Below are 17,038 nucleotides of genomic sequence, written 5' to 3'. Positions count from 1 at the left end.
TGTTTGGTAAAACTGTGCATGATTTCCAGCATTAAAATAAGAGGACAATTAGGTTCTTTTAGCCAAGTGATGTTAGCAGAAGTTTTACATCTGTGACTATTGCAAGGTTACAGTTTTCTTCCATGAAGCTTTCATAAAACAAGAGCCTGCATTTTGCCAACACCAGTAAGCTCAGATTGTTAGAGTCTGATTTCAAAGGTATGTCTAGCATATTTTAGTGGATAATGTACTGGTGGTTCAAAAACTTCTGTAACATTATGTGTAAACTGTTGCCATCAATTTTGAATTCCCCATTTTGTGGTAGTTCAATGTGAGGTGACTTACAGTATTTTTATTCTAAAGCAAAACTTATTATAACAATAATTTGTTCCAGATGAGATGGGTTTAAGTACTTATTCCTTTGTATAGGGTGGTTTCCCACTCAGTATTCCTAGGAGCAGGAGAGTCACATCTGCTACCTTTCGTAAGCGCTTTTGGCTTTGGGAAGCTGCTTTCATGAATGAAATGTTTGTGTTTAGTTTGCTTAATATCCTTTACCAAATGAGTCAGTGAAGCACAGATGGGTAAGGTTGATATTCTTAGCATTTGTGCTGTTCACATTTGTCTACTTTCCGGTCAAAGGAACTGACAAGAAAATGATTAATTCCTTTCTATAAGCAAACAAACTTGATCCTTGGTACTGACATGATACTATGTGCCTTATGCAAAGTAGGTCTAAAGCCAGGATTGATAGGAGAGAAGGAAGAATGATACCACATGTATCTCCTGTTCCATAAGGACTTTCTGATTTGGGAAAATTACTTCTCATACCAAGGATCTCTTTGGACCTCCTTTATTCTCTTTTAACAAATCCCTTAGTAGGAGGCAAAATCACCTTGCTGTGAAATAGACAAAAATATATAAGTATAGATGTTACTGTTTAGGGTCCCAAATTATCACACGGGGTCCCCTTCCACCCTTCTTTTATTCACGCCAAAGAGCAAAATGGTTAGGAGTTTGAAAGCAAAGTTGTTCTGGGTCAGAATGAGTCATTACTAGGTAAGAACTTGTTTAACAAGGTTAAGAGACTTTTCAGCTTTGCAGCTCCTTTTATGGGGTTTGATTTTCAAATTATTTCCCCCATCTGGGATGAAAGGGGAAATATAGCATTTTGCCTGACTTCTTTCCTGAGGAAACAAAACCAGGAGAAAAGTCTAAAGCCATGGTCCTGAGTGCAGTACTGTACATATTTTAATGACTACATGGGATAGTCTCGTTGAATTCATATGCTTAAAGACAAACTTTAACTCCAGCTGTGTATATCAATTAAGTTAGGGTGTGATTAATAAATAGCTATTTACAGAGTGTGCAAAGTGAAGAAGTGAAAGCTTGTCAGGCTCTCAGAATAGCCAGCTCTAGTCTTAGGTAGATGTGATAAGTATTCAGGTTAGATCTTCTTTTCAGCTAATTGGGTTTTAAACTGTTTTATTTTATTCTGTAATAAAGATTAGCTTTCAGGGGGGTGGGGAAAATTTCACTGAAGATTTCCCAACAGGAAAGTGCTGGGGGTTGGAGCAGGCAGCAGAGCAGTTTCAGAAATTTTGTTATCTGAATCTTGAGGAATTTTTAGTTCTGATACCTGACAGGCAGCCAGGACAGCATCACTTGTCTACCTGCTTTATCTGCTCCTTGGGAAGGAGACACTACAAAGTAATGGGGGAAGTGTAGGCTGGTCATGCTAAGCTAGAGGAAGGTGGGTAGATAAAGCAGGTTTTTAAATGATGCTGAGAGTTTGCATCCTGATCCTGAGTAACTATAAATACATACTCAAAAACTCAACACAGTTGACTTCTGGAGAGACTACAGGGGTATGGTTACTTTAGTTATGGAGACATCATAATTAACTGGGTTCTCTGATAGATGCTTTGGTTTTGAGGGATCCTCTTGACTGAAGAGAGAAACTATAATTTGATTTTACTTTCATGGTAGGTTAAGAACTGTTTGAGGCTATGAGGATGCCAAGAGTCCATTTTCTAGATTTTGTTAATATGTACTCATTGCAATTTATGCTGTTAAAGCCAGCAGGGAGATACAAGTATGAATGATAAACAAGGCTTACAGAATAATAGCATGCCAATTATAAAGCTTTACTCAGAAAAGAAAAATAGACAATAAACTTATAAAAGGTGCACCAAATACTGAAATGGAAAATAGTTATGTCCATTCTTTAAAATCAAGTCAACAAGTGTAAACATCCATCCCACTAGCTTGCAGGCAGGCAGACACCAAATCTAACAGTAAATGAAATTGACTTTCAATGTCAGTCAGAATTTCCATTTAAGACTGGGTGTAGACACCTAATGGGCTGGTTGTGTGCTTGTACGTACGTGTGTCCGCATGTGGGGGTATTCCTACCATTGTGGCCACATCCTTTCCAGCTGTGGCTGCTTGCCCTTCTAAATGAAACCACTCTTTGGAACATCTTGAATCTCATGTTGATGACATTGGCTGTCTAAGTCAGGTAAGTCACCCAGGGTTTCCTTGCTTGAGTCAGTGTCTGGCCATGTGATTGTACCTGGGAACATTAGGAAACTCTTCTCTGAGAAACCTGCTGCAAGTAAAGCTGCAACTTGAGACATTTCAGTGCTAACAAAAAGATAATGTAATTGTAGGAAAAAATGTGTCTGTAGAGAGGAGATAACTGATAAAAAGATTTATTAATTTACAGAAAAAGCTGGCACCTAGAAAATATTTTACATTGTTTTTACAGGAACATTTATCCTTCTTCTTGTATTAATATGTCTTGGTGGCTCAAGTTTAGTATGTGGACATATGAGGAGAGTGGTGAGGTGGGAGGGTGGGATGGATTTCTCCCAGTTTTACTGTTTGGTGAAATCAGGAAGTTCCACAGATGAAATCCAGGCTTTAAATTTGCATTAGTGAGAGAAAAGGGGGTGGCAGAGGAAAGGAATAACTAACTGGCGCATGTGAGCTGAAGCTGTCTGTCTGCTACACGCCAGGGCTTGGGCTTTTTCTGAAGACTTCAGAAGGAATGAAATCAGCATATAAAAATGGAAGAAATCTAACTGGAGTTCTTCATTAGGTAGGAGAAAGCTACATGATCACATTCATTTTCACTGGTAGAAATAGGATTTGAAGTTGTCATAAGAAAGATTGTGTTAATTCTCTTCGTACATACAAATTGAAGAGGGAAAATGTCCTCAAACCAGGGTGTGCAGGGAAATCCTGCATGCAGCATGGTTATAAATTATAGGTGAAAAGCAGACATTGCCTCAAAATCTCCACACTTTTAATAGTGTACTTAAGAAGTTTATTAACTGTGTATTTTGCTCTGGCAGCAAACATCTACAAAATGTCTTTCTTTTAGCTGTGTAAAACATTGAATCAGCTTAAGATGAAATTGGAACATTAGTTGGTTAAAAAAGAAAAAAGAAATAGATGCAAGCAATATTTTTGAAGCATTTACAGAATTCAGGAGTACTGCTGATCTTTTCCTGCCTTGAGAGTTATTGTATACATATTGGTGGGTCTCTGGGAACAAATAAGGAAAAATGCTGGCAGTAAAATAAGCTTTAAAATATGTATCCTTTTATACTGTTTTCAAAGGGCTTTTAATATTTTTCATGCTGTTGTCTCCTAAAATAGCATTAAAGTGGAAAGAAGTCTTAGGTTTTTGAGAGTTGCTGTCATAGCATTTTACATAGATTATGCCTATATATATTTATATAAACAACTACACATCTGCACCTTTAAGTAACTTATACTAGGACCTGCGTATACTGTTTTATGTTCAAATAAGTTTTGGAATTAACATATTTGTAGCTTAATATGCAGAATTGTTAATGCTCTGTAACACTGCATGTTTCTGAGTGAGATTATTTAGGCTTTGATCTGCAGTACTTCTAAGCTGTATGACCTGAGTTTTCCATTAAATTACTTCTTTCATTTTACTTTAGCAAACAATGAACAATACATGTAGAAGGCATAAAGTGCCTCTCTTTATGCAGCTTGTAGTGCACTATTGGAATTTCCAATGTGAAGACAGGGAAAAATAAATGCTACAAGTAGGGAAACTAGTCAACACACATTTTTAAATTGCAGTGTCACTGTGTATTTAAAGAAGCTGCCTGATGTCAATAGAGGCTACTAAAGGGAAAAATAAAGAGCAAGTGGGAAATACATTCCCATCTGCACTCACTGTTTAGAAAGAGTTGGAGAGATTTTGCAGGTGTAGGGTATCTGACCCTATGACCACGGAACATTCTTGAATCATGAGGCTGAAAGAAGGTGAAGGAGACACAGAGACTACAGCCGTTATGAGGTATGGAAATAGTTGCATAGCTCAACAGTGACTGATTATTGTGTATCATCTAACAGTAAGAGCTAGACTTTGATACGAAATTCTAATGTTTACATTACTGAGCAAAGTTTAGCCCCTTGCTAAAACAGTAACTATATTTTGCTCATCTGAGTGTGGGCAACCACATACACCCCAGAATCATGGTGATATTGGTGCCCTTGAGTTTTTCACAAACTCAGTGTTTTGCTCTAAAAATCTTCACCACTATAACTAGAGGTTTTGGAAGCTCTGGTAGTATGTTACTTATCTGCCTTTGAATATGTATGTTTCTAGCTGCATCGAGAGATCTGTGTTCAATTTATTAAAACCAGATAGTTCAGGACACTTACTGCTCCTCTGGCACTGTAACTGTGTTATCAAAGTAGGTACTGCGTAATACAGTAATGGAAGTTAGTAATTGTGATGATATTTTAATGTTATTAAAAATAAAAATAATGTCTCAGTATAAAGTTTTTGCTTATTAACGTCTAAAAGAGGCTGACATTGTGAGGCATAGTAGTGAAAATAGATAACTGGAAATCAAATCTCTGTCAAAGTGATCAAGGGGAACTCCTAAGATGTTAAGTAACTATCAGGAATATGTACAGAAAAATTAATTAAATCCAAGACAAAATTTATTTGTGAAGATGCCATTTAAGATGGCTGCAGAACATTTTTATTTGCTATAGTTTCATATAAAACATAGCACAGTTTCCATAGTAAGTGCTTGTTAAAGAAAACTGCAATGTGCAGAGGCATGAAGAAGGTTTCCACAATGCACAAACAGCAGCATTGCCACCTTTTTAAGGACCTCATAGTACCTGGAACCCCTTTTCTTGTATAGGGACCCCAGTTACATCTGGAATCTGTGTTACTGCAGTACTAATAATAGTAAAGAGTGCCCATATGTGATACATGTCTTAAAATATAAGAAATGTGGCTTTTTTCTTCCCAGAGGAGAAGGTTCCAAAGAACCCTTCAAGAGCTACAGTGAGGCTTGATGTGGTAGTACTTGGAAATGAAGTTTTGCCATTGTCTGAGCATAGAATATAGTCAAGCAGATTTCTGTTCATTGCTTTTTGTTGTTTACAAAACTTAGGGTAATATTATGTACTGTTACCCTAAGAACTTGGAAGTGAACCCTGTGCTATGATGTTAGACCAGCTGTAACCTTTCCACTAAATTGTCTTTGCAGATCCAAGATACAGTTTTCAAACCAGTGTAATGAATTGTTAACAGCAGCATTTGATCATCAACCTGTATTTTCAGAGATACTTGGCTTGCTTTTTCAATAGAACGTAAGTGATGTTTGCAATATGATAAACAATCTAATTGGTTTGTGATTTTAATATAAAACTATAGCTGGCTTCAAAAGAGATGAGAATAATTTATGGAAGTATGGTCTTCACCTAGAAGCAACCTGGAAGCTTTTAAACCAGTCTGTGTGGAAGGGAGAAGATTCCTACATTCCTTAACTTCCTTTTTATTTTATTTCCTTAAGCTAATGGCTATTATCAAAGATACGGGATTGGGCAGGATGGACCTTTATTCTGAACGCTAGAACTTTTTTGGTGACTAGTGGCAAAGGGAAGTTTAACAGAAGTGACAGAAATAAAGAGGAGCCATCTGCATGTACTGGTAGATACCCTGCCCCTCGCACATACTTTCAAGATACTGAAAAGACTAATATGTGGATCAACCTGTTATACTGTAGCCATCACTTGGATATCTTCTCCCACTACACTGGTTCAGTTCCACATCCTTCTGCGAGAGGAATTTCCTGTGTCTGAGACTGCTTGATTCTTAGAAGCATGCTCCTGGGATCCAAGAAGCATACCCAGGAAGCCTTCCAGTTGCTGGAAGGACAAACTAGGTTTTTTTGTCTCTATCTGGTTGCTTCTGTGTGTCTTTACATAAATTTCCTTCTCTGTTACCTGTAAGTTTAGGCAACTTCATGTGAACATAATTATTAGGCATTAAGCAATAGCAGACACATGCTGGGGAAATTTGTGTGCAAATCATCTCCAAAATGAAATTGTAGACTGATTGTTCTGAGTTCCAGAAGCCCTGAAGTTTGGTTTGGTTTGGTTTGGTTTTTTGAGTGGGGTCAATGGGGGCAGGGAGAATGACAAACGAGGAGCCGGGAAGCCTGGAGTATAAGTGGCTCAAGCTATCTTTTTCTTCTGATCTTAGCATCTACCAGGATCACCCAACAGATTCAAAAGATGGCATGAGGCAGAGCAGTGTTTGGCTTATTCTATATTACTGGTAGTTTAACAGTGCTTTCTATAAAATTTTGGTAATAAACACGTGGTGGCGCATAAAAGTCAGTAGCCATGCATCTTTCACAACAATATACCTCTAGCTTAGGTAGTATGTGAATATGAGATTCTTAGGGGAGCCCCAGTGGGATGTATTTTTCAGTCACTGAGCTTGTAAGCGTAATATATTAGTTATGTCACGTTGCTGAATTTTACCTCAGCCTCCTCAATGACTCATTCCTCAGTATAATTTCTGCAGAATCCTTGTTGCTAACAGGTGTGTTCTGGAAGCCTGAAGAAGAAACTACACGCAGTGTTGAACAACATTACCTCTGACATGCACATCCATGCAAAAGCAGTCCAGCATGGACAGCAGCTCTGTCAAGCTCTTGGTTCCCCTAGAATGGGAAGAGATGTGCTCTCAGTTGGCAGAGGACCAGCTACAAAAGGCGGGTGAGAAGGCTGGCTTTGGCTGTCTGAAATGCAGTGGGGACATCTTTTGCTTGTCTGTTTTAAATACTTGAATAACCAAAGGCTGTAGAATAAATAAGCACTCTACCCCATTTTCCTCATCCTCTCTGCTGGACATACCCAGCCAACCTGCTTATCTGCTACTCATGTCACCATGCAGAAGCTTTGGCCTTTATATTAATAAATTTTACCATAAATCTTTTCTTCTACCTGCTGACATCAGCATTGTGCTATACAGCTCAGTTCTGACCTGGAACAGAATGAGAGGGTGGAACTAGGAGGAAAGCAGCTGGAGCTAGTCAGAACAGAAAGATAACTTGAGCTACTCCAAGGAAAAACATTATCTGAAATGTTTTCATATTCATGCTTTTTTGCATGCTTGGCCTCCAAGGCTCTGGTTTATTGTTTCTGTTTATTCTTTAAGCTATTTAGTATACTTGTGTTCTAGAATTGAAAGTTTTTCAAAAGTGTTTTGTTCTCCCTTGCTTGGTGTGCTTAAGCTCAGCCTGGCTAAATTTACTAGTTTCTCGCAGAGATTTTCATTCCCATTTCCCATAGCATTGAGTTGTGGTACTTTTGTATAGCAAGAGTCTTCATTACAGGCCAACTAGCATATTTCATTTGTAAATGAGTGCTTGTTCTTATCTGTGCCTGTTGTATATAAACACCACCACCCAATTTCTTTTAAATACATATGTGGGTGAGGAATTTCAAGGCTAGAGGGGAATCTTAGAAGCATAACTCCCATTAATCTTACAGTGTGAATAGCTTGCTTGTATTAATAGTTGAATTTTGGATCGTAGTAAGTATAGTTGTGTGAATCAGAACAAAGCATGATTGTGTGAGAGCAGAGCAGTGAGCAGTTCATTTTAGTTATATGCTGTACATCAGTATCAAAATCTTAACAGTTGTGTTCAAAGTCTCTGTGTTAAAAGCTGAGGAAAGAAAATATGAATGTAATATAAATGTAAAGTGCTGCTTTAAATTGCATAGAGCTAGAAAACCTCCATGTTCTTCATAAAATGCACTTACTGATTTCTCTCATGATTAAATATGTCTTTCTAAGGAAATTATGCATGTATTTCTTACTGTCCTTGTTTTTTTTTCTTTCCTAGGGAGGTTTTCAAAATGGATGACTGGAAACCACTTCTTGTTCTTCTCTTTTTTTCCACCTTCTGCTCTGTAGATGCACAGCAGACTGGTAATACACTAAATAAATTATTCTTCTTCAAGTTGATAGCAAAACTAACTTTTTCTATTTATACCCAATGCTGGAGGGAGATGAAGAATTGATTACAGTTTATTCTTTGTATAACTAGGAATAACATGGTATATTTCTATGAAACAGATATTTAAACTGAGATAGGAGTGTTTTCCTAAAAAAATGCAAAATTAAATGCAACAGCTTAATAAAATTTTGTTCTGTTCATGTGTGTTAAGGTTCTCTATTTTCAAAAGCAATTAAAAACTCTCACAATTGTAAGACCACCAAGAGTGAGATAAGTCACGGGATTCAGCATTTTTATTTTGCTAGTCAAGTCTTCTGGAAAATCTACTTGAGAAAGTATTCTGTACAATTGCAGAATGTTTAGTGCATGACTGTTGGGTAGGGAAGTATTACAGTAACTGCTTTTTACTTGCTCTACTAGTATGATATGCTTCTGAAAGGTGTGGAAACATATGAGTTTACTATTTACTACAAGTAGATGTGGCTGGCCTTGTTTAAGTTGGTGTCTTTTTTTTTTTTTCCCTTAGATGATAAATATTTTGTAATGTATGCTTGCAGAATGAAGCTCAAAGTGCATGAGTAACTTTTCCTTTGGACTCACTTGACAGCAGATCAATGCATTCTTATAGTTCTGGTTCACATACAGAAGTGTGTACAACAATTACCATATGCATTTATTACAAATGGGTTCTGAGCAGGCTGTGAGGCTGTGTATGGAAATTGTGTCGGTGTGAATTTCAGCATCTTTAATTTGCCTAGGAATGGTGTTGCAGAAGGATGTAGCCTCTGACCCTCTGTGTGATGAACACGGGAAAAGAAGGAACTAGTGGGTGCTGAGAATTTACCAGGATAGGTGGAAGGATTTTTTTTGCAAAATGCCAGTAGGTCCTGGATTCTGATAAGCGATCAGGAGAAAAAAATTACTCTTCCATTAGATTACACATCCCATAGGAAAATGGGAAAGTTACAAAGTGTTTCTTCAGTCTGCAGGAAGGCTTCTATGGCAGATGTTGTCTTCCTGGTAGCTGGATCCTGCAAGGCTTCTTGTACACAATGGTCAGTGGCTTTGATACTGATGTGCCATACACCATGTTCTTGTTGAATACTTACTATAACAAGAATATCTTACAGAAATTCAGTTGCAAAGGAGGAGGCACCAAAACTGGGCAGAACCTCCAGTTTATGCTAGAGAATCACTTTGTAGCAAGTGCTGGTAGCCAAAAGGAAGAAGGCATTCCTCAAATTGCTGTGGTAATTACAGATTGATAGGCTGAAGATAATGTTCAAAACGCAGCCGCACTAATCAAGGCATCACATTGTATGCTATAGGTGTTAAAGGTTCTACTTTGTCTGAGCTTCGAGAAATACCTAGTGAGCCAGCTGACAAGCACGTCTATGAAGCAGAAGATTTTGCTTCTCTGCAGGGACACTCTCACAGTATTCTACAGATGCTTGTACTACACTAGCAGAGATAGCTGGACTGGTCACCCACATTGCCCATGATATATCCTGTGAGAGTTGTTTTCTTCCCAGCTTTATTTTTTTCCCGTTCATATGGAATTGCATTGTGTTGCCAAAATACAGGTTTTAACTTTTTTCATTTTCCATATATTGCTAACTAGCTTTCAATAATATTGGCTCATAGCTGTGATAAATTTGGAGTACCTGTCTACCTTGAAAATACTCAAATAATGGTGAAAGATGGGAAAAGTGTTGGGAGGAAGGGGAAGGCAGAAGAAACATGTGACACAGTTGTAATGTATTTCATAAATGATAAAATGTACAGTCAGTTCTTCCTTGACCATGAGAAAAGCTAGAGAAGAAGCTGTAGTAATTCTTTCTTCTATATGGTCTTCATTGGGCAGCTTGTGAAAAGCCTTGTTGGCAGATGTTGTCTTTTAAGTGGATACTTCAACAAGTATTGGCCAGGAAGACTTTCAGCAGGTGAAGAACTCCTTTTCCACCTTGGTTTCATGTCTTCCTATTTGTCTTGATGCAATCCAAGTTCGGCTGGCACAATACAGTGATGAGTTTTACCACAAATTCATGCTGAATCAGTATTTATTGAAAAGTGATGTTTTGGAGCAGATTGAGAATTTGCCTTATAGAAGTGGAGAAACATACAGAGGGAGAGCTCTGGGTTCTTTCAGCAGAGTGATATTTCACTGAACCTGCTGCTAGCAGAGCTAAAGGCTGTGTCCCACAGGTTCTCATTGCTGGTTGAGAATTCAGTAATGAAGTTGAATTGCCTGCCAGGAAACTGAGCAACAGAGGCATCTCCCTCTATGTTGTTTCAGTTGGTGTCCAGAATACAGCTGAGCTTCAAGAAACAGCCAGCAAGCCTGTATATCTGTGTAGTGCTGGTAATTTTCATGACCTTCAAGATCTTTCCACAAGATTTTGAGGTAACTTTTGCAGTTGAAAGTCAGAGAGAAGGTAAGTTGTCCTTATACTTTTGCAGTTTCAGTTGCTCATGCTGTGTAAGTGTGTAATTAGGTTCTAGAAAAATCGTCCTGGTTTTGATGTTGTTTACAAAAGCATTACTGTCATGTAACGTGCTTGAAAGCAATGGGGCTAATTTTTGGTTAGCTTGCAGTTCAGGATGATTTTCCTGTTCTTTTTAACACATTCCAGTGTCTATTGAAATCAGTGAGCTTTAATTGTTAAAATATGAAGGCAAACCTATGCTGGGTGCTCTCTATAAGCTGAGCCTTAATGTGTTGCAAAGAAAATCAGGGTCAGATTCACAAAATCTAGGAAGTACATTCAATTTCATCTCATTAGGGCTGGTGGAGCCTTTTTTAGGAAACGTTTTGATGTCATTGAACAGTTGAAGAGAGAATTATTTCTTGATTAAGCTATGCTTTTGATAACTCTTAATTCCTTCTCCAGCAAAACTTTTTCTGTGATATGGAAGCCTCATGTCAGAAGCTTTGTGACCTTGATCCAAGTGTGCCAGCAGGTACAATTTATCACCAGAGCAAAACCAGCAGCCTGAGTAGCTTCTAATTCACTAGCAATCCAGAGCAACTTCTCAGGTGGCTGTGAGGGAAGAACAGAGTGCAAATGGCTGGCACCTGTGATTCTATAGTGGTGCTATATGGACAAAATATTTACCACCTTTGGCTGCGTGATGGCAATACTTGCCTATGTACATTTTGTTGTAATTACCTGTACTAACCAAGGGGAGCGGGGCAGTGGTCTGAGGGGTTTGCTGCAGTGGAATTGGCTGTTCTGACTGGCAGAAAAATTATTTATCTTGATTTTTCAGGAGAGTGAGAAAAGCACCTGTCTAGCAGACTTTCCTGTAGTGAGGGCAAGGGGCCAGTTAAGGTATTGTGTTTATTTCAGGTATTCCTTTTACTGTGAAAATCTGCTCTTCAGCACTGATAGGGATTTAGATTTCATGTTTTGTTGTAGCACCATCTTGTGTATTGCCTTGAAGATGAACCTTTTTTGTAGCAACCTTTTCTGATTATTCCACCAGTTATCCCATGGTATGACCTACATTCGTCTTATCTTCCTTATGTCTACTCTGCTTTTAGTGAGTTCCAGTGTTAATGTTGCAGATATTGTGTTTCTTCTGAATGAATCCAGCAAAATTGGGTCACACAACTTCCAGCTGATTAGGCCTTTTCTATTAAAAATTCTTGATGCCCTGGATATTGGTCCAAGTAATGTAATAGTTGGGTTAGTGCCATACAGTAATGAGCTAGAGTTCACTCTGGGCACGTTCAAGGATAGATTGGAAATCCTGAATTACTTGAAGAACTCAAGAAAGAGGCAGCAGGAAAAAACAAAGAGTACAGCATATTGCTGTGGTGGTCACTGATGGCCAATCCTTGGATGATTACACTGAACCAGCATCTAAACTAAGATGTAAAAGTGTTAACTGTCTATGCTGTGGGCATGCAGAACATCAGAGAGTAGCAAACTTGATAAAATTGTGACTTATCCCCCAAGGAAACATGTCACCACCATGAAGGTTTTTCTACAGCTGTCAAATATTGGGTGGAAAAATAAAGAAAGGGCTTTATAATGAAATTGTGACAAAAATGCTTGTAGTCCCATTACAGCTGATAAGTTTGAAAAAAGTTTTGTGATGTTTAGGTGATGACTGACCCAAATATCATCAAAGGAAGAGCTGCCCTGCTTAGAACCAGGTTCGGGGGTCAGGCTCAGGCATCGAAGGTCACAGTCAGAGGTCACAGTTAGGGGTCGCATGGCCTGTGTGTAGTGCATGGATCATCTGGTATCACATACCTGCAGTTCCAAAATGTGAAGTGGCTCGTAAAAGCAGTGGTTAATGCCTCAGTGGTTAGGGTGAAAAAAGTTCGCTTTGATGTTTCCATCTGTAGCTCCAAGTGGGAAATGTATTTCTCACTTAATTAATACTCCTCGAAGTCTCCAACTAGAGAAGCAGTATTGAACTTGAAGCCTCTGTCAGGCCAGCCCTTCACAGCAAGAGCTTGGAGCTTTGCCAGACAGAGATCTGGTGTGAACTAGGGTGGTTGTGCGTCTTTCCTTGCTGTCACCAGGATCCTCATTCTTACTGGAGAATCAGCTGTGCCATTGGATAGCGCCAGCCTTCCCAGGGCCATAAAAGCTTTGAAGGGAGGTGGAATCAACTTAACTGCTGTTGGAGTAAACAAAGAAAGCAAAGCAGAACTTGAAGAAATTACTGAAGGTCAAGAAAGATTACTCTTTGCACAGAGCTATGATGCACTTGCCAATAAAAAGGTAGGAAACTTGCTTCTGCAATGAAAATAACAGACAAGAATTCTCTCTGCTTCAGGGGTACCAACGTGCTGTCTTTCTCCACGGAAGTCATGCAGTTTGAGTATTTATTTTTTCCTCACAGTGGCCCTTGAGGTAGCAAGAGGATGAGTGTGGTGAGTGGGGTAGTTAATCTGACTTGGCTTCATTGGTACCTCAGCCGAGGATTTGATTTTGGTTGCAAGCTCTGTCTTGTTATGACTCTCCCAGGTAGTCTTTTAGATGGTATGTAAAGATATATTTCTTCTACAAACTAATTGCAGAAAAGGATGAATTTTATCTGTACATGGAAACTCTCTGAGTTGAAGTAGGATAGATTGGCCTTGCGTGGCCTTGCTGTGAACAGCTTCTGTGACTAAAGCTTCACACTGCAGAAAAAAGGAAATAATTAAACACTGCTGAAGTTATGTTCCTCACTAGTTTGGTTTTTTTTTGTGGGTTTTGTTTCTGTTTGTTTGTGGTTTTGTTTGGTTTGTGGTTTTGCTTGTTTGGGGTTTTGGTTTGTTGTTTTGGTTTTTTTGTTGTTGTTGTTTTGTTTTTTTTGTTGTTGTTTTGTTTTGTTGTTGTTCCTATTTTTGTTTTCCCCTATTTTTTCCCTATATTTGCAGCAGTCAAGTGGCAGATCTGGTATTCCTGATAGATGAATCAGAAAGCATGCCAAGAAGAAACTTTTCTGTCTTGAAGACCTTTATGATGAAAGTTGTGGACAGCTTTGTTATTTCTAGGGGCAAAGTACATGTTGGAGTAGTCCAGTACAACCAAGAATCCCAGAAAAACTTTCTCTTAATGACTTCTATACTGTCACCATGATAAAGGAACAGATGAACAGAACTGAGCAATTGCAGCCCTCTGCATTCACTGGCAAGGGGCTGAAGCTTGCGCAAAGCCTTTTTCAGACGGCCGATGGAGGCTGCAAGGGCCTTGTAGTGATTATAGGCAGAAATGCTACTGACAGGGTGGAGGATGCAGCAGTGGCTTAGAGAAGCAGTTGGCATAGGTGTTATCAATTCCTTTTAGCTGCTGGTGCTGCAAGAACAGTGGAAAACCTTGATGCACTGAAAACCATTGAGAGGGGTATTGTCAATCAGGTCTGTGAATCAAAACATCCTCCTACCCAGGGTAACTTGAATATTTTGTTGGGTGCATGATGATGAATATCTACATGGCTACATGCAGTTCCTGATGAAAGTACCTGAGCTAGCTGGACAGCTATGCCACTGTTTTACCAAAGAATACTGCTCAGGTTACTCACTCTTGTAACTTTCTAGACTTGTACCTGGGTTCAGTCAAGAACCACTACACTCATTAGTATGGTAAATAGCTTCTGAAGTGAGACAGCACCTCACATCTAGCATTCATATCCATAGCTCCTCAGTGTCTCAAAGGAGCCAGAGCAGATGTGCCCAAGGTATCCTAATCAAAAGAGAGAAACAGACATTTCAGTGATATTTATAAAAGAGCCTTCCAAAAACGTAACTTTGTCATCTACAGCTGACCATACTGCTTCAGTGGGACTGTCAGCAGCAACTGTTGACAAAACTTAAGTCTCACAGAGGCACGGTGGAGAAGGGCTGTGAGAAAATCCATCGTTGTGTATGTGGGAGGTATTGGAAAGGTGTGAGCAGCAAATCTACAGTAAGCTGAGATGCTACCCAAAAGCTTTCCCTATATAAGAAAGAGAACTTGCTATCTTTTACTATATCTTTGTGATGGCAGTGTTAGCTTGGATGCCACACAGCCTGAGGGTCTCCCAACCCCAAAGAAAATAAAGGTTCAGTATTGGCTTTGATTAATGTAGCAACTTTTATGAGATGCCAAAGGCTGGCTTTGTATCTGAGTTTATTCCAAGTTGGTGCTGGGTTATCTATCACCTTGTCACGTGGGAAGACTGAAGCAGAAAACATAAGCAATTGCTCTTTAAAATTACAGATTCTTGCCAGTTATTTAGTAAGATAATACTGTAGATGTGTTTCTTAAGTTGCAAAAAGAAAAATGTGGTGAATGACAAATGAAAAGGCAGAGCACTTCCTCTGCTGAAGGTAAGGGAGATCTGTGTTTTAAGTTTAAGCATTGATTTGGGATAGCAGGAAGAGACAACTGCTGGAACAATTCTCTCTGTGCCCATCCTTACAGGGTCTGTGGCTGTACTTTAAATCTCCTTGTTATCTTCCTTGTGTCTTCACCTTATAGGTGATATTTTACATGTGTTGAATACATGCTCTTTCTTATCTTTGTTATGCCATAAAACTGATCGTACCCAGTTCTCTAGGTTTCATTCCCTTAGTGACCAGAATCTTACTGTGTGAAAGGAACACTGGGGTGACCACACTGCTTGTCTAAGGCTTGTCATAACAATGGCTGAACAAAAAACTGCCTCTCCTGCACCTTGGGCTGCTGAGCTCTTAAACACAGCAGGTGCTTTTCAGAGAAGAGAACAGCTGGGCTTGTTTCAGTGTGAGCTCTGCACCCCCACCCCCTGTTTTTCCCACCAAAAGCTGAGCAAACCTCCAGCTGAAAAGGCATGGCCTGAAAGCAGAGAGAGGAGGCTGCTGTGGAACTGGAGTGCACTGCTAGTGGCTAGTGCAGTAGCACCTCCTGGTGTTTCGTGGCCAGAGAACAGGTAGTAATAGGAGTTACTGCAGTAAACATCTATACAGGCACACTTGTTTAGAGAGAGAAGTTAAGGAAAGCATGTTGACTTTGATCCAACCAATGCATGTATTTATTAAGTTCTGCATAAATTTGTCTCATACAACAAAAAATAACTTCTTGTGAAGTCTGTTTTATACTGTCATCTGTTTTCCTATATTTGCTGACCTTCTTTTCTGTAATAAATCTATTAATTCCCCTTTCTCCTGTCACTGTCTCTTAAACTGCCAGATTTTTCAGATTTAAAAAACTGCATTCAAGGTACTTTTTACAAGGGCGTGTAGTGATAGGGCAAGGGGTATGGCTTTAAAGGAAGAAATTCTTACCCAGTGGGTGGCGAGGCAGTGGAGCAGATTGCCCTGAGAAGCTGTGGATGCCCCATCCCTGGAAGTGTTCTTGGCCAGGCTGGATGGGGCTTTGAGCAACCTGGTCTAGTGGAAGGTGTCCCTGCCCATGGCAGGGGGTTTGGAACTGGGTGGTCTTTAAGTTCCTTCCAGCACAAACTATTCTGTGATTCTGTAAGCCAACAGGGTAAAAATATACCTTTGCAGCAGTAAGGTGGGGTAGTTTAACAAAGTGGATGTGTGTGGGAGAACAAGGTGATTAGAAAAAGAGCTTAGCTACACAGAGGTGTTCACTCCTGCAAATAAATACAGATTATCAAAAGAGTATAGAGTACCTATCAGAAGCTGGTTTACATATTCTCATGCAGAACACAGTAGCACTACAGTGGATAATTTACTGCTGTTTTGGTGTTATTGCTGGTATATTGAGGAGTTGGCAGGGAATGTTTTAAGAGCTATGCAGCATGTCTGGCCAGTTGTCAGGGCTATACTGCTGAGTCCATGGTTACCCTTTGCACTCCCTTCAAATTATGTGGTTGAAAAGACACATATCTCAGAAACATCTCATTGTGAAAATGTACTTTGTGTATGCTGGACTTGAACACATACTGGAAGAAATATCTGATAAATTTTATGTTGTTCATGGAAATGTTTAATCAGAAACATCTCTCACAATTAGAAAAATTCTGTTAGCTGAACTGCTGATGACCTTTGCATCACAGGTGTTCTGTGAATCTTGAAATCAGATCTATAACCTCACAACCTGGCTGAGGGGCATGACTGTGGGGTGTGTGTAGACATATGTGTATATAGATATCTTTAGCTGTTTAAGAGAAATTTTTTCTTGTCGACTAAACAAAAAATATATATAGATTTTTTTTATATTGTTCTGAGGCTTGAATGTTGGCTGTTTTAGCCATAAAAACTCATCCAATGTGATCTTTTAACATTGAAAGATTTTCATGCTGCT

At 39.1% G+C, this 17,038-nt stretch overlaps 1 pseudogene across 1 annotated transcript in view; it reads left to right on the top strand.

The window, feature by feature from the left end:
• The first annotated feature begins 6,955 nt into the window (after positions 1 to 6,955).
• LOC309435853 (collagen alpha-4(VI) chain-like) overlaps positions 6,956 to 17,038 on the top strand; it is a 50,002-nt pseudogene continuing 39,919 nt past the window's right edge. The window contains exons 1-6 of the transcript in view: positions 6,956 to 7,053; positions 8,187 to 8,272; positions 10,165 to 10,662; positions 11,845 to 12,382; positions 12,537 to 13,039; positions 13,760 to 13,987. The product of the transcript in view is annotated as a collagen alpha-4(VI) chain-like (transcript). The remainder of the gene's footprint in view (positions 7,054 to 8,186; positions 8,273 to 10,164; positions 10,663 to 11,844; positions 12,383 to 12,536; positions 13,040 to 13,759; positions 13,988 to 17,038) is intronic.

This window comes from Streptopelia decaocto (genome assembly GCF_964273445.1).
Source record: "Streptopelia decaocto genome assembly, chromosome: 2".
In the NCBI taxonomy this organism is placed as follows: domain Eukaryota; kingdom Metazoa; phylum Chordata; class Aves; order Columbiformes; family Columbidae; genus Streptopelia; species Streptopelia decaocto.
The sequence above is the reverse complement of the archived record's forward strand: the minus strand, read 5'-3'. Positions and strand labels throughout refer to the sequence as shown.